The 26455-nt window shown below is 41.7% G+C and overlaps 1 long non-coding RNA gene across 1 annotated transcript in view; it reads left to right on the forward strand.

Annotated features, from left to right (window-relative positions):
• Positions 1-15767, forward strand: part of LOC108273043 (uncharacterized) — a 25756-nt gene extending 9989 nt beyond the window's left edge. The window contains exons 2-3 of the long non-coding RNA XR_001814232.3: positions 6863-6934; positions 7127-15767. This is a non-coding gene — a long non-coding RNA (uncharacterized LOC108273043). The remainder of the gene's footprint in view (positions 1-6862; positions 6935-7126) is intronic.
• The last annotated feature ends 10688 nt before the right edge of the window (positions 15768-26455 follow it).

The raw sequence follows: 26455 nt of genomic DNA on the forward strand, positions 1-26455 counted from the left end.
GGGACAACACAGAACTACCGTGTGTTTATTATGATAGATCCCTTGTTCCTGGGATTTTGAGTTTAGATTTAGAAGATAAAATAAATGGACAGAAGATGATCCCGCTTGTAAATTTGTACTACAGCTAATCTTGTGGAAGAAAACATAAGACACAGCAGTACAAAATCAGTAGTGGCACAAAGCACAAGGTTAGTTTTGTCTAATTCACTTTGTTCAGAATAAAAGCCTATGATGAAGTGGTTTGCGTTAAAAGAGGTCCAGCGACTGACAGAGTAGAGTGTTATCTATATTTTCTGGACTTTTAGCAACCATTTTGCACAGATTACGGTGCCTGCATAAGCCTCACTGCAGTTTGCATTTTTTCCCACAAGCACACACCCCTCTTCCTAATATTCCTGTTTCTTTTTAAAATAAAGTTCCCTAGAGCCAAAATCCTCCTGCTGCCCTGTGTGCACAGAGTTTGCATTTTCTCCCTGTGTACTCCGGTTTCCTCCTCCGGTGCAAAGACATGAGCTATAAGTTTATTGGCATTTCCAAATTGTCTGTAGTGTGAGAATGTGTGTGTGACTGTGCCCTGCGATGCCCTGATTTCCCATCCAGGGTATCCCCTGCCTTGTGCCAAGAGTACCCTGGGATAGGCTCCCCGCAACCCTGTGAAGGATAACCAGTACAGAAAACAGATGGATGGCTGGGTTATCTGTATCAATATTGCTGAATAAAACAATCAGCAAGATAACACTGATATAAGCCCTGACCCCGGATACCAAATTCCTGTTAATGCTGATCTTAAGCAAGTACCTAAATCTATGTCAGTCTATCGATCTCTCTGTCTGTCTATCTATCTATCTATCTATCTATCTATCTATCTATCTGATTTTCTACTTATCCCTCTGTCTGACTGTCAGTCCCTCTGTCTGTCTACCTGTCTCACTGTCAGTCCCTCTGTCTGTCTGCCTGTTTCACTGTCAGTCCCTCTGTTTATCTGACTTGCCCTCTGCTCCTCAACTTATTTGTCTGTCTGTTTACTGGTCTCTCTGTCTGTCTGCCTGTCTCACTGTCAGTCCCTCTGTCTGTCTGCCTGTCTCACTATCAGTCCCTCTGTCAGCCTGTCTCACTGTCAGTCCCTCTCTTTGTCCACCTGTCTATCTCCACTCTGAATTAAGAGGTTAAAAATCTGTTTCTACTTTGCATTCCTTTCCTTCATATTTTTGCTCGTTTTTATTTCTCTCTCTCTCTCTCTCTCTCTCTCTCTCTCTCTCTCTCTCTCTCTCTCTCTCTCTCTCTCTCTCTCTTTCTGTCTGTCTGTCTGTCTGTCTGTCTGTCTGTCTGTCTGTAAAAGTAAAGTTCAGCATGGACGTGTCTCTCAGTTTCCCTCTCGATCTAATTACTCGCTGTTCTACTCCTCTGTCCTCTCAGTGTATAAAGCGACATCACACTTAAAGGCAGACGCCTGGAGCAGTCTTCAATAAGCTGAGCAAGGCTGAGTCAGTGAAAAAGCTCTCAGACTCTATTCATTAAACAGCAGCGGGCCAATCGGGCCGAGACGAGACTCACTCACTTTCCTTTTCTTCCACTGAACAGAAACACAGAGAGAAATAAACACAGGTCACTCTACACACTCACACTTCATTCCTGATTGATAAAAGTGTGTGTTACGGGTGTAACGCAATGTCAGTCTCTGTATCTGTATTATCTGTATTTGGATTTAAACCCACAGTGGGCGTGACACAAGTCAGAAGTGTTTTATGAATTAAATACTGTCAGCAGTGTCAGCATGGTGTGTGTGTGTGTATGTGTGTGTTCTGGCTCTGACAGTTCCTCAACCACAGCTGCATCACTCTAGGTCATAATCGATCTCAAATGTTTTATTAATTCTGCTCACATTTTTATGTTTGCACCTGGCCACAATATTTTTAACAAATTTAGTTGGTTTTGTTTCCCAAAATATAAACAAACCAGGCAGTTACTAAGGATGAACACATAGTCTGTGATTGTCCCATGAGCTCCATATCTGACCCACATGAATTTAAAAACCTCCCTGACTTTTTTTTGTGGACCCACAGGATCCCACAGGATTTTTGCCTGCTTGTCTCCACCAGATGTCCCGTGTGAGAAAATGTCCATATTACGCCACATCTGTTTAGAACATATTATCCATTCATTGTTCATTTGTTCTCAGTTACATTTCCCAGATGTGTGTGGAACTGGGGAAAACTGGGAAAAACAGTGTTGAGGGAGATTATTTAAATATATATATATATATATATATATATATATATATATATATATATATATATATATATATATATATTTATATATATATATATATATATATATATATATATATATATATATATATATATATATATATATGGATGACAAGGTAGATTTCCATGTTGGCTTATAACGCTTGGACACCTGCATGACACAGTGTGGTGCAAAATGCTACAACATTCCTGTGTTCCAGTTTATTCAACACCTAAAGGTGGAGCTGATTGTGATTTCCGGCCACATGTGGTTAAAGGTGCTGTATCTTGGTCAGGATCTCAGTGTGAGGAACACACTGGATGGGACACCTCGCATACTGTACACATTCACACCTAGGGGCTAAATGTAGCCAGTCCACCTACCAGCAGGCTTTTAGGATGCGGGAGAAAACCAGAGAACCCAGAGGAAAATCACACAGACACGAGAACACAAGCTCAGGATCAAACTGGGAACCGTGAAGCAGCAACATTAGCCACTGCAAAACCCTGCCACCCCTCGCTAGATAGTCCATTTCTTTAATAAATGTGACCAAGAAGCACCTACTTTCACAAAAAGAATCTGTTTGATTGACATGGCCGACAACCAATCACATGCAACTTTATCTCATTTACTCACCACTACTTAGAAACAAGACTACAGGATTCTGTAAACTTGAAAAAAATTCACTGTCATATAAAACACACACACAAACACACACACACAAACACAGAGTGCAGGTCTCTTACAATAAGACTCTTTCTCAAGAGACACAGAGGTGGCAGAAAAGGCGTGTGCGTGTTATTTGTCAAGTGCTCTCATGCACTCAAAAACCACACAGAGTGACATTTACAGAGTGTGTGTTTGTATGTGTGTGTGTGTGTGTGCGAGAGAGAGTGAGAGAGAGAGAGAGAGAGAGAGACTGAATTCATAGTAAAACATTGAAACTGTATGAGATGTCCACCTACGCCCCCTGCAGGACATGCGAAGGAGATGCAGAAACAGTTCTTAAGGTCAATTCCAAATAAGGAACTGTGAAACCATCCTGTTATAATAGAATACTGAATTGGATGGTGTTGATCAGTTTCCTATAAGAGCACATCCACAAGTGGGTTTTTTTTCTTTTCCTTTACAACCACAGCAACTTGCCAACAATTGCATATTTTTAATCTGAATTAAACAGTGGCACATCATAGTGATCTGTTTATAGTTACATTTAATGTTGTGTAACGTCTGTGGAACAAGTTAGTTCTTGGTCTCTCTTACATTACACCAGCATCCCTTTATGCTCTCTCTCTTAAAGTTAATAAAGTATAGAAAGAATATATCGTCTGTCCTGAAGATGTTGGAAAACTTAAAGTTACAGCTTTACCTCTGACTGTTACACAGCGCTGTCACTGGAGCGTGTGTGTGTGTGTGTGTGTGTGTGTGTGTGTGTGTGTGTGTGTGTGTGTGTGTGTGTGTGTGTGTGTGTGTGTGTGTGTTTGCCAAGGTCAGGAGGAAGAGCAAGGCTAACGAGGTGTAAAGGAAAGAGTGTGTCCTGAGCTCCCTCAGCACCTGGGGACACTCAACCCTCTCCTCTAACTCTGACACACTCATACAAACACATACACACACACACACACACACACACACACACACACACACACACACACACACACACACACACACATATTTAACTTGAACACTCCACTCAACCTTACTTTACCTTTATAATGAAAACGGTAAGGGTGTGTGATACAGTGATCATGTAGTTTTTAATATTGAAACTATTAAAATGTATTGGAGGCCGTAACGCAACGTAACGCAACATAAGAAAAGAAACAAAGAAACAAAAAGAAACTGTATCCTTACAAAAATCGTATTATTATTGTGGAGTAATGAATGTCATAGTTTTGTATGAGTCCATTAAACATCCCCACTATCTGATGTTCTGCACAGAAGGTAAAACACAGCACAGAACCGTGTGTAAATCAGTCATTAGTGTTATCCACGTCGCTCCTTTTCCCCTGAAGTTTGAACCGCTGTAGAGAAACTGTTCCAGTGCTGGAACTGCTGCCAGACTCAGGTGGATCGACTTTGGCAAATCAGATAGATGTGGTGACCGTTATGGAAAAAGTGGACTCTCTCTGTATCTGTGTGTTTCTTCCCCACTGGATCATCTGCCATTTCCATTTTAATCAACTCATCATCTCTCACCTTGCTGCCAATCGCTCTTCAGGTCACACTCTCGTGTTTGTGTTTCAAATTGACGTAGTACATCTTTCTAGACGTTTTATATTCTCAGGGCTTTTTTTTTAAGACAGACCAGTCACTCCTGGTATCATTCGTACACTTATAATTGATAATAAATATTCCTGTTTCCTTATTTCCTGTGATTAGTAGCGTTAGATCCTCAAGCAAAGTACTTAATAACTACATACGCAGATATACTGTAAGCAGTCATCTATATCAGACTAATTATGGTTACTGGCATTAGGTCTCAAGCCTGAACAGTCTTAAGCTGTATTCGGGCACAATTAATTTTACATGTGGAGGTGTGGTAATTATTTGCAGACTTTTTTGTGCAGAACTATAGGTGCTATAACCTCCTGTGCGTCTCAGTAGTTAAGACATTGGACTTCTGACCAGAAGGTCATGAGTTCAAGCACCAGCAAGCTACCACTGTTGGGCCCTTGAGCAAGGACCTTAAGCCTCAACTGCTCAGTTGTATAAATTAGATATATGTAAGTCGCTTTGGATAAGGGCATCTAGCAAATGCCATAAATGTAATGTAAATGAAACTGAATAGTTGAGTAAAACTACAGCACAACACCTACATTCTGGGGAGAGTACATGGTAGTCAGAGACTTTTTTTTATCAGCTTTGTCAAAGTACCCTTTATTCTTTTCCAAAAATAATTTTCTCCTCTAGTTACATTTGTGTTGTCCACAAACGTTCAGCCACGCACTGAATCATACTCGTAAACTCGGTTTTATGAACCTAAACAGGGTTCAGGTGAGGAACGCTCCATCCACATGCCAACAGAACGAATTTCCATAACCAGTGTAGCGTGCAGGCCATTTTGAAGATCTGAATGATTGACATATTGTGAGCGCAGGCATATTGTGAGTGATTAGAAACAGGTAAGCAGTTCTGGTGATGAATATTCAGCAGCACCTGTTACAAACCGAGCTCTGTCTTTGAAAAAAGTGCATGCGTGAAGCTCAGGGAGAGAGAGATAGAAAGAATCCCAGTGTTTTCTCCCAGAAGAGTAGTCAGAAACAGGAAACAGTCTGTCTGAGAGAAACCCTCTGCTGCGCCACGTTCCTCTGGTCTTCAGCAATTACCTACTGGCTAATTGCTCCATCTCCCTCTGCATTGCTACTGCTGCTGCTGCTGCTGCTGCTGATGATGATGATGATGATGAAGACGATGATGATGATTATGTTGTTTTTGATCTGCTGCCATTCTCAGTTTTGAAACTGATGTGATAACTGAAGATAAATGACACTTGAGGAGTTCAGTGTGAACTCTGAGAGTTTCATTTCTTAACATTCAAAACTGATTATTAGGAGTTAAAAGAAATATTGCTGTCACTTAAGCATAGTATTGTTCTAGTACGTTGTTGTTTCTATAGTAACGGCTCATTTACAGGGACTTATACAGTGGACGCTCCACATAAACAGATTAAAAAATGTGCAATTGTTGCTATGGTGAAGTTTTCTTTCAGTAAGGAGATGTTTATTTAACATTTATGGAAGGAGTCTCCAGTGTCAGCGCATTGTAAACAGTCAGAGGTAAAGCTGTAATTTCTTTTCCGACATCTTCAGGACAGAGGAGTTTACACTTTGCGGTGTCTCGGTAACATGACAAGCTGCAAAGCGAACGTACATGCTTTTTGTGTTTGATATGAGAAGTCCTACCATTCGTTAAATGTTTAGTGTACAAACTGTGACAATCATATGATCGTGTTCCTTAAATTCACTTACAGCAGAAATACACAAGCCCTTCGCCCTTAGGCAGTCTTATCTCCTTTTATCTCTCTCTATACTTTCTATTTATTACCCAATTTCCCTCCTTCTTTCACAATCTTACATTCTCATCATCTTTAGCACTCTTCCTAAATTTCCATCCCTTTGGCGCTCGCTCTCGCTCTCTTGCTCGCTCTCTCTCTCTCTCTCTCTCTCTCTCTCTCTCTCTCTCTCTCTCCTGACTTTTCTATGGCCACTGAGTGCTGTAATCGAGTCTGTCAGCCACAGGGTTGCTTTTCTAAATGAATATGCTCTGAGAATGAAGTTTTCCAAATTCTTTGAGCAAAAACAGTGGCAGTTTATTATCAGTGCATTGTAATCCAATATGTTTGAAATATTTTGTGCCTATTTTCAGTTTGCTATTTAATTAAAGGTCTTGGGGGGGGGGGGGGGGGGGGGCACACCTCAAAGTGGTTCTGAAATTAGCACATATATAAAAAGGCTCATTTAGAGAAGAAACTGGGAATGTTGACGTCCAACTTTTTAGATTTCTTACATAGTAAAGTCATTTAAGATTATTACTTTTTACATTGTACAAGATACCCATAAAAATCTTGGCTGAATTCTATAACAGACTGTGTGATAATGGGCATTCTCATTGACAGATTATACAATGAAGATCCTCTAATGACAGACCTGTAATTAAAGAAACTCAATCAAAGTGATCTGGAAGTCAGGTTTGCATAAACCTAAACATTCTTCAGAGTGATATTTTCTGTCCATTTGCATGTTTCATTTAAGTTTCTGCATCAATACCGTATTTGTATTTGTCAATTGTCTTTGGTCGCAATCACACTAAATCAGTCACTGATAAGTGCATCGTATCATGTTTCCTAAGAACACTGACCTCAAGATTTTTTTCTATGTAGTGAGCAAAATCTTCCTGAAAAGCTGCCTTCTTCCAGAAGTTTGTGCGAGCTGTAATATGTCCCTAGCTGCAGGCCTTTGACCCACATGAGGACATACTCCTGACTGTAACAGAGTAGAGAGCAGAGCGGAGAGAGATGTTGAAGAAGAAGAAGAAGAAGAAGAAGAAGAAAAAAACAGATTCTCAGTTCCAGGTTAAACTGCTTCTTTTTGACAGTTTCCATAACAACTATTAAAGCTGTTTCTACATCCATAACTACAGCAGTATTTTAGCTCATTAACTGAGGTGTGCTCAGAGTCCATACAGGAAATAGGCAGGAGGAAAAGCAGGAGTTGTTTAACTTTATACTTTATATTTATTTAATAGGCATTTTTTTTGTCTTGTTAACTACTAGAGAGAGAAAACAATAAGATGGTGAGGGAACAACAGTTAATAACTGCTATAATGAATGTGATAACAGGTACGTTACTCATAAGTTCCTGTTTACACAATTGCACTATTTTGACTATATAGTGTTTGTCACGTCAATGCTGGATGTGGCATTGCTTCCCAGATCGTGTAACAAAGAGCAGCCTACCAACACTGAATACAACACCCAGAGTACTAGGCAGCCTACAAAGATGGCCGATGCGGACTACCAACCATCCATCAAGAACTCTCTCACGTTTATGTTCACGTTCACAGTCATTCTGATTGGACCTGAGCTCAATCTCACACACACAGCTCCTGTTGAAGTTATGCCATTGTGATTACCACGTTGTATGTGGTTACCAAGGGCCCTTTGGTGTCTCCAAAAGGTGATTTTTGGTAAAACGCATGGATATGCAATTTGAAAAACGTGAAAAATATAAATTTTATTGGTATTCTTATCAAATTTGGACTAGGGAAGGCTGCTTGCTGTAGTTCAGTTGTGTTTTCCAGCTAATAGCTCCAAGCTGTAGTCATCTGCAGGCATGCAAAAAAAAAAATCAGGCAGAAAAAAAACCTGTCTATATCAGTTTGTTCAAACTTCTATTACTCAATACTGTCTGGGTTATGTATGTAACCCTGTTCCCTGAGAAGGGAATGAGATGTTGTGTTTAGCATAACAGTATGGGAGCGCCCTTGCGCACATGACCGGTATCTGAAGCTTGTGTAAAATCATGCCTCTATTTATAGGCCTGCCATGATTAGGTGACATGGCAATTAAGCATGTTGCGTGTTATAAATATGGCACCTGTGAACTGCGCCGTCAGTCTCTATTATCTGAAGCGAAGACGCAATTCTCAGGCCTGCCCTGGTATGACAAAGCTACGCAACGTCTCTTTCCCTTCTCAGGGAACATGGTTACATGCGTTAACCAGACGTTCACTCTCAAAGGGAACTTGACGTTGCGTTTAGCATAACAGTATGGGAACGAGAATGCACACTCCATCATACCAAGGGTACGGCCTGTTCAAAAAGACATAAGCCCAAGGGTCACTGCCAAACACTCGAGCCCAGGGCAGAATGAATATCAAGGCTGTAATAATGAATGAATGTGTGTGGTGTAGACCACCTTGCAGCAGCACACACCTCCTGTAAGGATACCCATTTGGACAAAGCCTTCGAGGAGGTGACCGCCCTAGTGGAATGAGCCCTTATGCCCAGAGATGTGGCTAGACCGGGCACCTCATAAGCAATAGAGACTGCGTCCACTATCCAATTAGAGATGCACTGCTTTCACACAGCATCACCTCTACTCTCTAAATCAGACCAGCAGCTGCTCCGACTTACGCCACTGGCCGGAGTGTAAAAACAGAGAGCCCTTACTGGACACAGCAGGTATATTTTCTCTTGTTCCGGTGTGAGGAACAGAGGAGGGCAGAAAGCCTGCAACATCACAGGGTGGGCAGCCGATATATGCACTTTAGGAATATAATCCAGCCTAGGATACAAGAAGGCCTTGGCTAATCCAGGGCAAAGTCAAGGCAGGAAGGGGCAACAGAGAGAGATTGTAGATCTCCTATTCGCTTCATGTCTGAGACCCTGCTGAGATGTCTGAGATGTCAGGGCCAGCAGAAGAGCTTCTTTTAGAGTCAGAAGCTTATCCGAGGCTGACTAAGGGTGCAAATGGGGCCCCTGACAGACCTTCCAGGACCACACAAAGGTTCCAGGAAGGTATGCGTGGCCTGCAGATGGGCCTCAACCGCCTGACACCACGCATGAACCTCGAAGTTAGAGGATGTTGCCCCACAGAGGCTCCTTCAACAGGGGCACGGCTAGCCGAAATGGCGGCCACATAAACCCTGATTGTAGAAGGAGCCAACTCCGCTGAGAAACGTCCTTGTAAGAATTACAGGACTGTAGCTATTGCGTAGTTCACAGGGTCTAGCTGACGTTCCTCATACCACAAGACAAAAAGCTGACACTCAAGTGCATCCAATTTCCTTGTGGATGGTGCTCTAGCATTTAACATGGTCTCTACAACCTCAGTTGTGGGACCAGAATTTATGAGCTGGTGCCCCTCAAGGGCAAGACCCACAGTTTCCATAGTTCTGGCCAAAGGTGATAAATTAGCCCTCCGGTTTGAGACAGTAGATCCCTGCAGATGGGAATCTCCCAAGGAGTGCCATTAAACAGGGATATTATCTCCGAGAACCATATTCAAGCTGGCCAATAAGGTGCTACTAGCAGGAGATGTAGATGGTCTTGGCAAACTCTCGCTAGAACTTGTGGGAGCAGAGCAATCGAGGGAAAAACATATAGACGTGACCTCGGCCACATGTGCACCATGGCGTCCAGCCCCAATGGTGCGGGAGGAGTGAGGGCGAACCACAGCGGGCAGTGTGTTGTCTCCTCTGAACGAACACATCCACTTCCACTTGTTCAAACCTCTACCATATGGACTCCACCACTTGTGGATGGAGCCTCCAACTCCCGGGGCTTCAGCCCCTGCCTCGACAAGATGTCTGCCCCTACATTCCGGCTGCCCGGAATGTACATTGCACTCACTGACAAGAACTTTGCCTGTGCCCAGAGAAGGATTAGTTTTGCCTGCCTGAACAGGATGAAACCCCAGACTTTTCAGCCACCACTGAAACGGTCTCATGGCAAAGAGACCCAACGGTATGACATTGGCTGCTGCTGCCATAAGGCCCAATAGTCTCTCGTAGAGACTGGAGGGGATGCCGATCTGGCTCAATGTTGATAGGATCAATCCTATGCATGTTGGGGATGGCAATGCCCTCATTGTAGTATAATCCCATATTACCCCTACAAAAGTTGTCCTCTGCACTGGAAAAGCATGCTTTTCTTGAGGTTCAACCTGAGCCCCAAGCTCCTCATGTGGGCGAGAACAACATGTCAATGTTGAAGTGCCAGTTCCCTGCTATTCTTGCTAGAATTAACCACTCGTCCAGGTAGTTTAGTACATGAATGCCCTGGAGTCGGATGGGAACCAGAGCAGCATCCATGCACTTTGTGAAGGTGCAAGGGGATAAAGCTAGCCCGAAGGGAAGAACCCGATATTGGTATGCGTTGTTTCCAAATGCAAACCTCAGGTACTTCCTGTGACTCGGCGATATTCCTATGTGGAAATATGCATCTTTCAGATCTATCGTCAAAAACCAGTCCTCGAACTGAATCTGTGGCACAATAAGTTTGTGCATCAGCATCTTGAACCTGTATGTCCAAAGAGTACAGTTCAGATGACACAGATCTAAAATTGGCCACATACTCCCTTCTTTTTTGTGGACTAAGAAATAATGGCTGTAAAAACCTCCCTCCCTTAGGGAACGGGGTACATGTTCTATGGCCCCTTTGTCCAAAAGGGATCTTACTTCCTTGGCTAACTTTGGGCTCTGCTCTGTGCTGACTACTGTGGTGAGCACAACTCTGAACCAGGGGGTCGAGCTCTGAAGTGGACCGAGTAACCCTTTTCTATGGTAGACAGAACCCATGGAGACGCATTTGGCAGTAGTTTCCACTCTGCCAGATGGTCTTTTAGTGATGTTAGCTTTTCCACATTCTGTTGGAGGGAAAGCATCAGATTTCTGTTGCCCTGTGACAGCTCGCTGACCAGAGATGGCTGAAAACATGGGATGGCCTTGGCTAGGGCAGGCCCTACAGTTGCACTGGGGGCTATCTGCCCTAACAACCTCATGTCTCCTGATACGTCACGCCATGGCCCATCAGGACCGTTCCTTCTTTGCCTGCTTTGCTTTTATGATCATTCTTAGATCAGACTGTTAGCAGGCTGCGGCTGTGGCCACCTGGTCCCCCTGGCTCTCCATGGGGGAGGCGAGCCACCACACTCGCCTTCTGTGCCTCCATTGCACTAGCACTGGAACTCGACACAACGGGGAAGGAACTTGCTGTTTGGCCTTACATTAACCACTCTGCCAAACAGGCCGGAAGGTTTAACAGGGGCATCCAGCTAGGAGTCGTTACCTTTGTCCCCAATCCTTAAGAGATTCAGGTGCCTCTCCACCACAACCAAGCTACCCATTGAACAGCCAATATGATGGGCCGTTTGTTTGGTCGACCAGAGAGATAAATCTGTGGCACGGTGCAGCTCTGCCACTTCCTCGAGCCCAATTCCCTCCCAGTATCAAGCTCACTCAGCAGATCTGCTTGGTAGGCCTACAACACTGTCATTGTATGCAGTGACCCACAAGCAAGACTCGATGCTGCATAGGCATTGAGTCACCAAGGTGGCCTTGCATGGCTTGGAAGGTAAAGATGGCCCCCCTAAATTACCTGCTGTTGATGGAGAGAGGTGGCTCGCAAGCACGTCCTCCACCTTCGGCATCGCTAGATAGCCATGCTGCTCACTCCCCATGACAGCTGAGTAATCAGACATCATAGGGTTATAATCAAGGCTAGTGTATGGTTTTCCCCAGAAGCGTGATATCTCATCATGCACTTCTGGAAAAAAGGTTTTCTTCTGTATGAAGGAGATTTATATTTATTTTCACTGGAGAGGAAGCGCTCATCCAGTCTGCTACGAGCCAATTCCTCTTCCCTGGCCCAGTCTATATTCAACTTTTCAATTGCCCTAATAATCACCTCAAGCAGCTCTTTATATGCTTGAGAGCTGCCCTCAGTTATTGGTGCAGTGGTGCCCTCTACCAACTCCTCTGAGTCAGCGAGGGTGTTTTGGCTTTCCATTGGGGAAGGAGGAGTCGCGATGCGAGTCAGGCGGAGACCCGGAAGACAGAGCAAGAGATAGAGCAGCGCTCATCTCTGGCTCCTCTTCCAAATCCACACGAGATCCCCAGAACCTGAGCCGGCTGCCTGCCTCGGTAGAAGCCAGCCCAGATCCGCGAGCCTCTGAAACCCAACTCCCTTCGGACAAGTAGAGAGCGAGTTGCGCGCGGAGCTGCCTAATCGTGAAACGTTCACAATGCTGACAGTCAGCCCCTTCAAGGGCTGCCGTCGCATGCTCCACATCTAAACACTTCACACAGAAAGCGTGTCCATCTCCTCCCGTGATGAAGCAGGAGCAAGCCGTAACACACTTTCTGAATTCTCTCTCGCTCATTCTTTCTTTCTCTTTTCATTTCTTTTAGAAAGGGGTAGAAATGTTTAGAGATGTGAGAAAATATAGGGGAGAAATGAAGCATTTTTTGTCGCAAAAACAACCGACATGCAGTCTCGCAGAAGTTAATAAGGCTGACGGTGCGGTTCACAGGTGACATATTTACATTTCACATCACATGATGCGCTTAATTGCCACGTCACCTGATCATGGCAGGCCTATAAATTGAGGCATGATTTTACACAAGCTTCAGATATCGGTCACGAGCACAAGGGCACTCCCATACTGTTATGCTAAACGCAACGTTGAGTTCCCTTTGAAAGAGAACAAATGGTTTATGAACAACTTTAATTTTACTTTGGGTATGTCTTGGATAGGCATTTGAGGCTTTATTTACAGGAACTTTATGAGGACATAAGGACCCTAATTCCATTAGTTTATTGAGAAGTTACATCCGCTGTCACGTACATGTGTATACCAAGTCTTCTGATTCTATCCTGTGATGTTATGACTGTATTTATAGTTTACGGTTTATGTCTTTGTCTCTTGCCCAAGTTACTTTGTTTGCACATTGCCTTACTTCTGCCTGTTTGATACTTTTGATTCTGCTTCTAGATTTGGATTTGTTTGCTGTAGTTTTAATAAAGCAACTTACCTTCAACTGTCACCATTAGCGCTGCCTGACAGAATACTTCACCTACACATGGAGACAGCAGGTTTTCAATAGTGGCAACAGGCTCTGTGTCAGTGAGCAACACCACAAGATTGCTATGATCAACACACAGCCAGAGGAGCTTACCAGTTAAATTCAATTCAATTTTATTTGTATAGCACTTTTTACAATGGACAGTGTCTCAAAGCAGTTTTACAGAAATATATAAACACGGGATACAGATTTTAGATGTGTGAATTTATGGGCAGATCTGGAGAGCAGAAAGGATCAGGATCTCTTGTATCTCTATAAAATCGTGTGGCTCGACAGAAGGAGAGAAGGAAAGAAAAGATTGTTAGGACTGTGCTTTGCATAACAGAAGTCTACTCATGATAGGCTTGAGCAAACAAATAGGTTTTAAGCCTAGACTTAACCACTGAGACTGTGTCTGAGTCCCGAACACTAATTGGAAGACTGTTCCATAACAGTGGGGCTCTATAAGAGAAAGCTCTTCTCCCTGCTGTAGCCTTTGCTATTCGAGGTACCATCAAATAGCCTGCCCCTTTTGATCTAAGTTGGCATGGCGGATCATAGAAAACCAAAAGTTTGTTTAGATACTGTGGCGCGAGACCGTTTAGTGCTTTCTAAGTCAATAATAGTATTTTATAATTAATGCATGATTTCACTGGGAGCCAATGCAGTGTTGATAAGATCAGGGTGATGTGGTCATATCTTCTGGTTCTAGTTAGGACTCTAGCAGCTGCATTCTGAACTAACTGGAGTTTGTTTATGCTACTACTGGAACATCCAGACAGTATGGCATTACGATAATCTAGTCTAGAGGTGACGAAAGCATAAACTAGAAACCAGCTCACTGACACCCACGGTAGTTTTTTACCATTCTCTAGAGGGTAAAGAAGTGGGTGATCAACTCCTCACGCTCAATGCCACCAGAGCTTCATGGAATGATGCTGGCAGCAGCTGGAGGAACCAGTGCTCAACGCAGCATACTGGCAGGGATTAAATCAGAATATTCTCACTGAACCTGCATGCCATGATGGCCAAACCTCATTAGACTCCCTCATCTACTTCTTCATCCTTCTTAACCAACTGTTGAAGAGCCGGAAGGGAAAACCCAAAATTAATCCCATCACCAACGTCCAAGCATCTGAGCATATGCAGCTACGACAAGCCAAGTTGACAGATATGGAAAACCAAAGGCATCACAAACACGAACTGTGCTTTTACTGTGGCAGAATCCAACATCAAATAAGAATGTGCCCAGTCTGCCCTAAGGCCCTCAAAGGCACCTCTAAGCGAGTCTATCAGCCTTCTTTCTCCAACATGGTAAGTATTCCAAATGTGGTGGAAGGCAATGTACAACCGCCTTGTAGGGGAATTATTCAACACTTAACTAAGGAAGACTGAGTTAGCAACATGAGCCTAGTCCCCCCCACCCAATGCTTTTAGTCTCTGTACAATTTGTGGTTGTATGTTGGTACCTATCGTGTTGCTACATAGTGATGAGGTGAGGTGGGCTTCAGGATTTGTTCTGTAGCACGGCAGCCCCCTGAAGTGTGTGTATAGATAACAACGTAAGTACAGTTAACTACAAGCACCCACCCTCCCCAGATCTAACAGGATAGATATAGCATTGATATTTTCAGATTAACTAACAAAGGCGTTTATTCACTCAGGGCGAGTTATAACTAGTTTTCCGTTACTTTTCTTCACAAGAGTGAATTTGTGACACAGTAAAATTGAAGAAACAAAAATAATTAAAATAAAGTCTGACTATTTCAATTTAACTGTAAACAAACAAAACAACAATTGGTCAGGGTTCCTCTTTGACCGCGCTGAAGTAATTCACGAGAGTCAGTTCAGCTCAAAATAGAAACAAAAAGTCACTTCCAAATCCAACAGGATGCTATTCAGTCCAATCACGTGTCAGAATGTTCATAAACACATAGGAAAAGTATATGAATACTTTTTAGAAAAAGTCGCTGGTCATGGATCCATGAATAAAGTTTTTCAACTCAACCGTTTGGTTTTTATCCCTTAGAAAGAAAACACGATGACTTGCTTACCAATGTTCAGTTGAAAATGGGAAGCATAATGTACATCACCACTCTTATATCTTGGATGAGGCACTGAATGAAGTCCAGCAGATGGTATGGTAATGTCTCTTCACTCAATGACCTTTAGTGATTGTGCTCACGCTCAAGGCTGTAGCTTGATCCAGCGAGGCAGCAATCCCGGCTTACGGAGATCCAATTGAGAAGACGGACAACACACGACCCTATCCGATAAGTCAGCCAAGTCTTCTCACACATTAAGCAATGGCATCCCTTACGCTTTAAGCTCGTTTGAACAAGCATAACAAAACTGTATGTGAAACATAAAAAAACACAGGAGTATTTGACTCCACCTGCAAATAACTCAATAAGCACTAACAGACCTATTTCCCCAGTGCACACACAAACACGAAGGAAAGCCTTCGTTGCATTCTATAACAGACTCGTTAAAGACAAATGGATTTTTAGAAACAACGTAATGTGGCTCTGGAATACGTCACGGGTTTAAACTTAACTTTTTACCGTTAAAAGATACCCTAAGTTAATTCTTCAGCTCAACTCTCACCGCTGCTCTAATTCTCTCTATCTCACCATGCACAAAATGGCGGTGCTCACGTCAACGTAATATCAAAATAAAAGTCTTTACTGAATAGACTTTGTAGGCTCCCCTATACAAAGATTTCACACCAGAATTTTTCCATACCCATGCAGAAACTCAGACACACAGAAAGTCTTTCTACTATTTCAGTGTTGACTGACTCTGGAGTGGCTGGCAACTTCATTGACAGCTCCTTCATCTCAAGATTAAATCTACCAACCCAGCCATTCCACAACCCCCGGCAGATAGAAGCATTGGATGGTGGACCTATCAGAGAAGGGTCCAAAATCCATTGCATAGTGCCCATCCTTCTCTGAGTCAGTGCTTTCCATCAGGAGCAAATCTCCCTCCTAGTCACCATCACTAAGAAATTTCCCATTGTGTTCAGATTCCCCTGCATGCACACTGGTCCGAGAGATAAATCATCCGTGAGTCATGGTACTGCCTTAACCACAGGTCCCTACCCCAATTGCAGTGTAAATTTCAGTTAAGAGTTCAAGTACTGTTATCTTCTGCCTCTGGTCCCTGCCATACTGGAACAACTCAGAGAGGCTAAAATCTTTACCAAACTCAACCTGCACAGTGCCTACAATCTCATCTCTATCCTTGAGGGCAATGAGTGGAAAACAGCCTTTAGCACCACTTCTGGCCACTTCTAGTATTTCACCATGTGGGCTTTCTTGAGCTACAGCAGCATTGCACTGCCTCATGAAGGGCGTTCTCCTATCTTGAAGCACCCACATCCATCCAGGCCCTTATGGTTATTTACATGACTGAGGTTTGGCCTAAGCTTCACCCAGTGGCTTTCTTTTCTAAGAAATTTTCCCTGGTTGAATGAAACTATGACATAGGCAATTGAGAACTCCTTGCGGTAAAACTGGCCTTGGAGGAATACCATCACTGGCTGGAGGGAACCCAACACCCATTCGTGATATAAACGGACCACAAGAATCTAGAATACATCAAGACTGCTAAAAGGTTCAACTCACATCATCAAGGTGACATTGTTCATCTAAAGATTTGAATTTTCCCTTTCCTTTCATCCAGGACCAAAAAACATCAAAGGAGACGCCCTCTCGTGCATTAGGTTACTAACCTCCCCATTCCCAGGGAAAACCAACCCCACTGATTCTTTTGCAGTCGACGTATGGTTCAAGCTGAGTGAGAAAGTGTGGGAGGTTGTACACCAATACCTGGAACAAATGTCACAGGAACCAAAACTTTTCAGACAGACGATGAGATGCCATGCCACAAAATGAACCCAGGATATAGTGTGGCTCTCTAGTAAAGATATCCAAGTCACACAGATGCAAAAAGCTGATGCCTCGCTACATAAGACCATTCATGAGTTCTTCAAAGGATCAATGAGGTTACCTACAAGCTTGATCTACCACTCCACTGATGCCTTGCACCATCATTTCATGTCTCCAAGCTCAAACCCCAGGCCCCATAGCTGAAAGTATCCCTCCCTCCACACCCCCAGCTTCTCTAGACATTGAAGGGCAACCAGTGAACATTGTCAGAGATCCCTGATACCTGCTGAAGAGGGCAAGCTCAATACTTCATCAAGTGGGAGGGCTATGGACCTGAGAAAAGGGGCTGGATCCCAGAACAGGATGTTCTTGACCCACTGCTGTGCTAAGAATATCAGGCCAAACACCCAAACAAACCAGGTATTTGAGTGACTTTTTTGTGGACGTTCCACAATTGTTTTTTTTTTTTTTTTTTACATTTATTTATAAATTAAAAATTGTAATTATTGGCAAGTTGCTGTGGTATAAAAGGAATGAAACACTTTGGTACATGTTATTATAAGAAAATAATCAACTTTGATGTGCTAGCAGTAACCATCACTATTTATTTTGCTTAAACACAGTGGTTTATTCCTTTTTTGTGACAAACCTGTTGAGGAACAACTTTAATGATATTAAATAAGAAAAACAAAACACAAAGAGATAAGGTAAGAGAAGAACTTAGACGGAGGTTTAAAGAGAGAGAGAGAGGAGGCACTGTTATTGTAATTAGGACTATCATTTGGAGTAATTAGTGACATGTTCATCGCCACTGGCTGCTGAGCCATTTTCACCTTGAGAGATAGAAAAAAAGAGGGCCCTAGTGATTGGAGACGGGAACTTGCTTTCCTCCATCTTTCCAATAGTTTTTGTGTTCTTTATTATATGTGCCTGGAGGGCTATAACCCTGTGAATCCTCGCTTCAAGTTACAAAGTCACCATTATTACATTATTACCCTGGGCCATACCATAAACCTTTATCAGCATGCAGCACTGGGACATACCATAACCGTCCTTCCTCACCTCTCTGGGGGCTTCAAACAACACTCCATTTAAAAATGGTGCATTTTACCAGCATCTGAAAGTGACCTTGTAACAAAGTCGAGCCCTCACACACTTCCATCCCTCAACTGATTGTGTTATTATGTTATTACAGGAGAAGAAAGAGGAGAGATTCAATTTGTATTTTTGCTGAGTATTGAAACTTGATAAGGTTGATTTGAGGGTCATACAGTCTGCACCTCCTACAGAAAACAAAAATAAATACAAATATTTATTATATTTATTTATTAACACTAGCAAGTGATTATACTCAGCTTTTACTTACTTAATATATTAATTACTTCTAACATTTCTAAACAACATTATATAAACATATACGTGAACACAACGTAGATATTTGGTTCTTTAAAAATTTTGTTGTATCGCAAAATGTTATTTTAATGACTAAAGTGATATTAAATTAACAATGCTATTTCTTTGATATGATTACTATCCTAAGCAGATTGGAAAATGTCTCAAACTCATTACTAGTTGGGCTCAAGGTTAGACTCAGTGGAAGGCTGTAGTGTATTAAAGAGCCTTCCAGGATTTCACTGCTTAAACAGCTGTTATACTTTATTGTTCCTACCGGAACTTGGTGTGATGAGATTACAGAGTGCTTCATTGGGGTCAAACACACACTCTTAACAGCCCCATGTTCAGATTCTTTCTCTGAGAGATTTCTGGAGATCTGGTTTGAAAAGAAGCAGTGGGGATTTCAAGAACATCAGGAAATTATGTCAATATTTCCATACAGTGGGGTAAATAGATATTGAAAGCGTCAAACTTTTTTTTTAGTAAATATATTTCCACTGTTGCTATCCACATGAAATTTTCACCAGACATCAGAATTAACTCAAGAAATCCACACATTAAAGTCCATAAATGAAGTTATGAGTGATAAAGTGAAATGACACAGGAAAAAAGTATTGAACACTCTAACTGAAATTTATTTAATACTTAGTGGAGAAGTCTTTGTTCGTAATGACAGCGTCAAGACGTTTCCTGTATGAGGAAATTAATAGCCCAAGTATTCAGGTGTGATTTTGGCCCATTCTTCTAAACATATTGTCTTTAAATCTTGTGCAACTGGATTCAAGTCAGGTGATTGACTGGGCCATTCTAAAGCCTTGATTTTTTTTTCTCTGAAACCTATTCAGAGTTTCCTTTGCTGTATGCTTTGGATCGATGTCCTGCTGGAAGGTGCACCCATGTCTCATGTTCATCATCCTGGTGGATGGCAGCAGATTCTTCTGAAGAATCTCTCAGTAAAGGGCTCCATTCAGCATTCCTTCCATTTATTAAATGCCAGTACCATGTGATGAAAAACATACTTCTACCTCCAAACTTCACTGTTGGTATAGTGTTTTTAGGGTGATGTGCAGTGCCATTTCTTCTCAAACCATGGTGTGTAGTATGACAGCCAAAAATTTAAATTTTGCTCTCGTCTGACCAGACTACACTCTCCCAGTATTTCATAGGCTTGTCCAAATGAGTTGTGGCAAACTTTAAACGAACGTCAACATGCTTTTTCTTTGTTATGGAGTCTTGCGGGATGAGCAAGAGCGGTGGAGTGCATTGCCTATTGTTTTCTCCATGACGATGGCACCTGCTGCCTTACCTTCCCTTGGAGAACTGATTTTTCTTAGCGTGTTCAATACTTTTTTACCATGTCATTCCACTTTATTACACATAACATTATTCATGGACGATAATGTTGTGAATTCTTTATATTTGTGGATTTTTTGAGTTAATTCTGATGTTTGGTCAAAATTTCATGTGAATAACCTCAGTATAAATATATTTACTGAAAAATGTTGACGTGTTCAATATATATTTCCCCCACTTTACACCACAAAACTATTGTTTTCTTCTACTGAATGTTGAATGCTTGTTCTTGTTGTTGTTGTTGTTGTTTAATATATAAATATTATACAGCTTTATGCTACTTAATTATACACAAGAGGACATACACAAAGTAAATATTTGTCATAATGCTATATTTGTGGTAAAACCTTTTAAAAAAGGATTGCTCCCTTGTGGCACTGTGAAGAATTTGTTCAGTTTTCTTGAGTGGTAAACACTATAGATAATATCATTCTCTCTCTTTCTTCCTTTTGCAGCTTTTTAGCTAAGCCTCAAGATAGATCAACAAAGATGACATACGCAAATGATACAAATCAGAAAGTATTCTCATCTGCCCTTTGATCACATTTCTTTTTGTCCTTCTGAACGTTCTCCTCTTCAGTTGATTGAGCATATTCCATTCACTTCTACTCCAGCCATCTGTGAGCAGTTCCCCTGGTACATCCTGTCACCTTTTACCTCCCTTCTGCTCGGCTGCGTCTTCACATTCTGCTCATCATGTGAACGTCTTGCATGTGTTTATCTCTTTCTCCTTTATTTGAGGTCATTCTGTTGTTGAAGGAAACCCCCATCATCCCTCGCCTCAACTGTACCCTTTAAGCAAACAGATCAATCACTACCTGTTTTCCTCTCTGTCACTTTTTCACCTTTTTCCTTAGCTAAAAATAAAGCTTCAAACCCTTGTTCAATCTCTCTGCTGCTCTCAGCCAGTCACCACTGACGTTTACCCTCTGACTTTGGGTTCCATAAATGGTTGTATGGGTGTGTTGACTTGTTTTCTGCTCAGTAGAACCTTTGTAAACATACAAGACTTGGAAAAAACCCCATGCAGATGATCTCTTACCTCTAATGTGACTGAAAGCAGGAGGTACGTTAGCAGCAGGAAAGCTCAGTGGATGATCTACACACTTCAAAATCTCAATGAATCTGTGGCGTTGCTTATTGGTTGTACTGGACCTGAAACAAAAACAAACGAAAGTAAAACAAAGCCCTTCATATATTGGGTTTCAGAGAAAGTGTGGCTTTGTAAATTGTCCAACTTATCTTTCGAAACATTCTAAAAATGAGGAGAATATGGTGTGCATAAAAAGGGAAGGCATTGTTTAATATTGATAATTGTGCCATAGTAGTTGTTGATTTAAATGGTGCACTTATATAGCACTTTTATCCAAAGCGCTTTACACTGTGTCTCATTCACCCATTCACACAAACACTCACACACCAATGGTAGCAGAGCTGCCATGCAAGGAGCCAACTTGCCATCAGGAGCAACTTGGGGTTCAGTGTCTTGCCCAAGGACACTTTGGCATGTGGAGTCATGTGGGCCAGGAATCGAACCGCCAACCCTACGATTAGTGGACAACCCGCGCTACCACCTGATCCACAGCCGCCCATTTATTTTCTATGTTTATTTTCTGTAACTGCATGGCTGTTCCTTCTAATATGTTATTGTTTCTATAGTAACAGGTAATTCACAGGGACGTATATGGTGGATCCTCCACATAAACAGACTCTTTTTTTTCTGTGAAGGTGTTTATATGTTTATAATTTATGTAAATTGCCTCCAGTGTCAATGCTTTTGTAACAGTCAAAGGTGAAGCATCTTCAGGTCAGAGGCGTTTAAACTTTGCAGTTTCTTGGTAACATGACAAGCTGTGTGTTTTTTTTTTGTCTTATTAACGTCAAGAGAGAGAGAGAAAAAAGAAGCTGGTAAAGGAATGACTGTTTATCGCTGCTATAACGTAAGTGAGGATAGGAACTAACTTGTCTCATGAATGTTCCACAACATTAAATGTAACTATAAAATCATAAAATAATACAGTACAGTGCAAAATAAAATATTTGATCTTTACCTTCAGTACTTTTCTAATTCTGTATAAGAATTTCAAATTCAAGGATCAGGAAATGACTCGGTTTAAAGAAAGTGTATATTTAATGTGATTAACTGGTGAATCGAATCCATAAGGTGGCAACATTGGCTTTCAATAAAAAGTTGTCTGGAGCCGTAAATTCAATCTGCAGACCTCATGCGTCTTTCTTCCATATTGGTATTTTTGTTGTCTTACACCTGAGTCCAATTAGGGTACTTTGGATGTGCACACCTTTTTTTTTTCTTTTTCTATTAAACGGTGAATCAACATGCTTTAGAGTGCCACAGTAATTATAAACACATTTAAGCTACCTGTAAGATTAATAAAAAGAAAGTACAGAGCAATCAGCTGAGAGAGAGGGGGAGAGAGAGAAAGAGCATGAAAGATAAAAAAACAAGAGTATGAGAAGGCTAGGAAAACTAATCAACCTTTTGGACGTTGGTGGTGGTGTTCTGGTAATAAAAGGCTGTGATGGGCTGTTCTTATAAACCACCCATTTCCAATAGCAGATATCACAGAGAGAGAGAGAGAGAGAGAGAGAGAGAGAGAGAGAGAGAGACCTTATTCCTCTCAACAAGCACAGGGCAGCCTCAGCAAACATTTTACTATCAGATTACAATGATTAATCATTGTAACAGATTTGATTACAATGTCTTTGGACTGTGGAGGAAACCGGAGTACCCGGAGGAAACCACACAGCACGGGGAGAACATTAAAACTCCGCACACACAGGGCTACGGTGGGAATCGAACCCCTAACCCTGGAGGCGAACATGCTAACCACTAAGCCACCATGCACCCTAACAATCATGTATAGTCATGTATAAATTTATTTATGTTCCTTTGGTGCCACCTTGTGTTCACGTGGGTGGTGACATTCAGTTCATCATAAAAAAATGTATTCGGAGGTTCCTATTTTTAATGGATAAAATTATAAACAACACTTAGCCTCAGATGTACACATACAATTTCCTCCGGCCCAGATCCGGCCCACACACTGTAAAGTGACTTATATTGTTTTATGTGGCCCAGGTCTGGCCCAGACACTGTAAGACAGATCTGGCTGAGAGTCAGCTTGGTCACCGGGCCAGATGTGGCCCAGAAACTGCTGGGTTACATCTAAAATGTTTCATAAATGTATTATTAAACAATATTAGATACCTACAGTACATAACTCATTAGCATCCTTCCTAAACTGAATATAATTATTATTTTGAACAGTAACACTAATGTATAATGAATTTTGCCTGGTAATGCACTTTCAGAGTCTGTGATATGTTCCAAAGACTCAAAGCTGTGTAAAAGAATAGATGAAGTTACATCCACATGAACACCGGTTTGAGTAAAGTGAGTCTGATTCAACACGAAGCAACTCTTATGGCTGTCTGATCATCTTTATTAGTCAGCATCATGTGATCAGGCACACCTGCTTTCAAAGACACCTTTTACTATATGTGTGGTGTCTGGAATAGAAATGTACCACATATTAATACACCAATAATGACATAAGTAAACAATATTGATAATCAGAATAGAATACGTTTGCCCACTGACAAAGAAATGATCAGTCCATAATTTTTAATGGTAGATTTATTTGAACAGTGAGAGACAGAATAACAACAAGAAAATCCAGAAAAACGCATGTCAAACATGTTATAAATTGATTTGCATTTTAATGAGGGAAATAAGTATTTGACCCCCTCTCAATCAGAAAGATTTCTGTCTCCCAGGTGTCTTTTATACAGGTAACGAGCTGAGATTAGGAGCACACTCTTAAAGGGCGTGCTCCTAATCTCAGTTTGTTACCTATATAAAAGACACATGTGCACAGAAGCAATCAATCAATCAGATTCCAAACTCTCCACCATGGCCAAGACCAAAGAGCTCTCCAAGGATGTCAGGGACAAGATTGTAGACTACCATTAAATCTACCATTAAAATTATAGACTGATCATTTCTTTATCAGTGGGCAAACGTACAAAATCAGCAGGGGATCAAATACTTTTTTCCCCTCACTGTATGGGAAAATAGCACAAGTTTGTACTAAAGACCCAAGACTCTCTGCTCTTACTATACAAATAGATGAAATGGAAAAATTGATAGAATACTTAAATCTGAAGAAAACAGTAAAAACATACATACTGTTTTTATTTCCTGTTTTTTACAGCCAGCGCTCAGAGACGCACAGCACTAGGTGACTGCTCAAAAACCACAATCCCCCAACCTCTGTGTCTCTCTGTTAAAGACCCAAATAAGAGCATGCTTTCTGTTTTCTACACACAGTTTCAGAGTTTGCGCTCGTAACCGCATCCGTAGACCTTTTGGGAAAGTGTTGCGGTCTAAAGCAAAAACTTAGACTCTAGCGCCCAAAACCACAAGCAAAGGGTGTATATAAACTAAGGAAAGACGGGTGTTCATTGCCACTCCTCGGGTGAAGGTTACTCATTTTAGTTTCTTGTAAAGGAAGAAAAACTATCTGATCCTGCGTGATCTTAAAGGGATTTGTTTTATGTCTCCGCTTAAAAGAAAATCATTTTTAGACTCTGCGTAGTCGCTGGTTTTTCTTTATTTTATTTTCTTTATATTCTGAGTTAAGATAATTATAATCCTTTGTTCTTTAATAAACCAAAGTCCATATAAAGGATGATTCATATATCTTACTCCAAGAGTAAACTCCTTTGTTACACACTCCTTCAGCGAAAGGGATAGGATTTCATTAGTTCTCTAGCCCAGCGGCACGAGACTCCGCCTTCTGAGAAGGTAAGAGGAAGTGATTTTACATGCTCTATCAGTTGCATGACAGAGTAGCGAGTAGAGGATTAACATTTGGGATTTTAATTCTCATGAGATTCAATACTAGGCAACACTGGAATGGCTCTGTGCTGGATGGAATCCTATTTCTCAGACAGATCCTTCAAGGTATTGTGGAGGGAAGGTATTCCTGAAACTCAGCAACTCGCATCTCGGTCAAAACTCGGTCAGTTTTGTGTTCACTGCTCTTTACTATTTATACTACATCTCTGGGGCCTGTGATTGAGTCTCATGGTTTCTCATATCATTGCTGTGCTGATGACATCCAGCTCCATTTGTCCTTCCAGCATGGTGATCCATATGTCTCTGTATGAATCTCTGACTGCCTGTCTGACCCAAACTGGATGAGGGAAGCTTAAGCTCAACTTGGCAAAATCTGAGCTTCTTGTCATCCCAGCCTGCCCCTCGATCAAACACAACCTCGCCGTACAGCTAGGCTCAACCAGGACAGCCAGGAAACTTGGGGTGACTTTTGATGACAGCTTGACCTTTACAGACCACATTTCACTGAACGGTTCTGTAAGTTCATTCTGTACAACATCAAGAATATCAGACCCTATCTCACAGAACAGGCTACACAACTATTGTCCATGCTCTTGTCATATCAAAACCTGACTACTGCAATGCACTACTCTTGGGCCTCTCGGCCTGCTCCATCAAACCCCTTCAAATGATTCAGAATGCAGCAGCACACCTCATCTTCAACCAGCACAAAAGGACCCATGTCACATTCCTCTTAATCTCCCTCCACTGGCTTCCTGTAGCTGCCCAAATCAAATTCAAGACCTTGATGCTCAGGTACAAGACCTTGTCTGAAACAGCACCACCATACCTCAACACTCTCCTGAAGTCTTGTGTTCCCTCATGCAATCTGCTATCGATTACCGACCGACGCTTAGTAGTGCCTACTCAGTCTGGCTCAAGGTCCCTTACCAGAACATTCACACTAACTGTCCCTCAGTGGTGGAATAAACTACCAACCTCAACCCAGACAGCAGAATTTGCCACTATCTTAAACAGCTAAAGACCCACCTCTTCTGTGAGCATGTACAGTGCATGCAGAAAAAGTATGCATACTGCTTCACTTTTTCCACATTTTGTTATGTTACAGCCTTATTCCAAAATGGATTAAATTCATTATTTTCCTCAAAATTCTAGAAACAATACCCCATAATGACAATGTGAAAAAAGTTTGTGTGAAATCTTTGCAAATTATTAAAAATAAAAAACAAAAAAAGCACATCTATATAAGTATTCACAGCCTTTGTCATGACACTCAAAATTGAGCTCAGGTGCATCCTGTTTCCACTGATCATTCTTGATGTTTCTACAACTTGATTGCAGTCCACCTGTGGTAAATTCAGTTGATTGGACTTGATTTGGAAAGGCACACATAGACATATATGTCTATATAAGGTCCCACAGTTTAACATGCATGTCAGATCACAAACCAAGCCATGAAGTCCAAAGAATTGTTTGTAGACCTCCAAGACAGGACTGTATCGAGGTACAGATCTGGGGAAGGGTACAGAAATATTTCTGCAGCATTGAAGGTCCCAATTAGCACAGTGGCCTCCATCATCCGTAAATGAAAGAAGTTTGTAACTAACAGGACTCTTCCTAGA

Source organism: Ictalurus punctatus, chromosome 12 (genome assembly GCF_001660625.3).
Source record: "Ictalurus punctatus breed USDA103 chromosome 12, Coco_2.0, whole genome shotgun sequence".
Taxonomy (NCBI): Eukaryota; Metazoa; Chordata; class Actinopteri; order Siluriformes; family Ictaluridae; genus Ictalurus; species Ictalurus punctatus.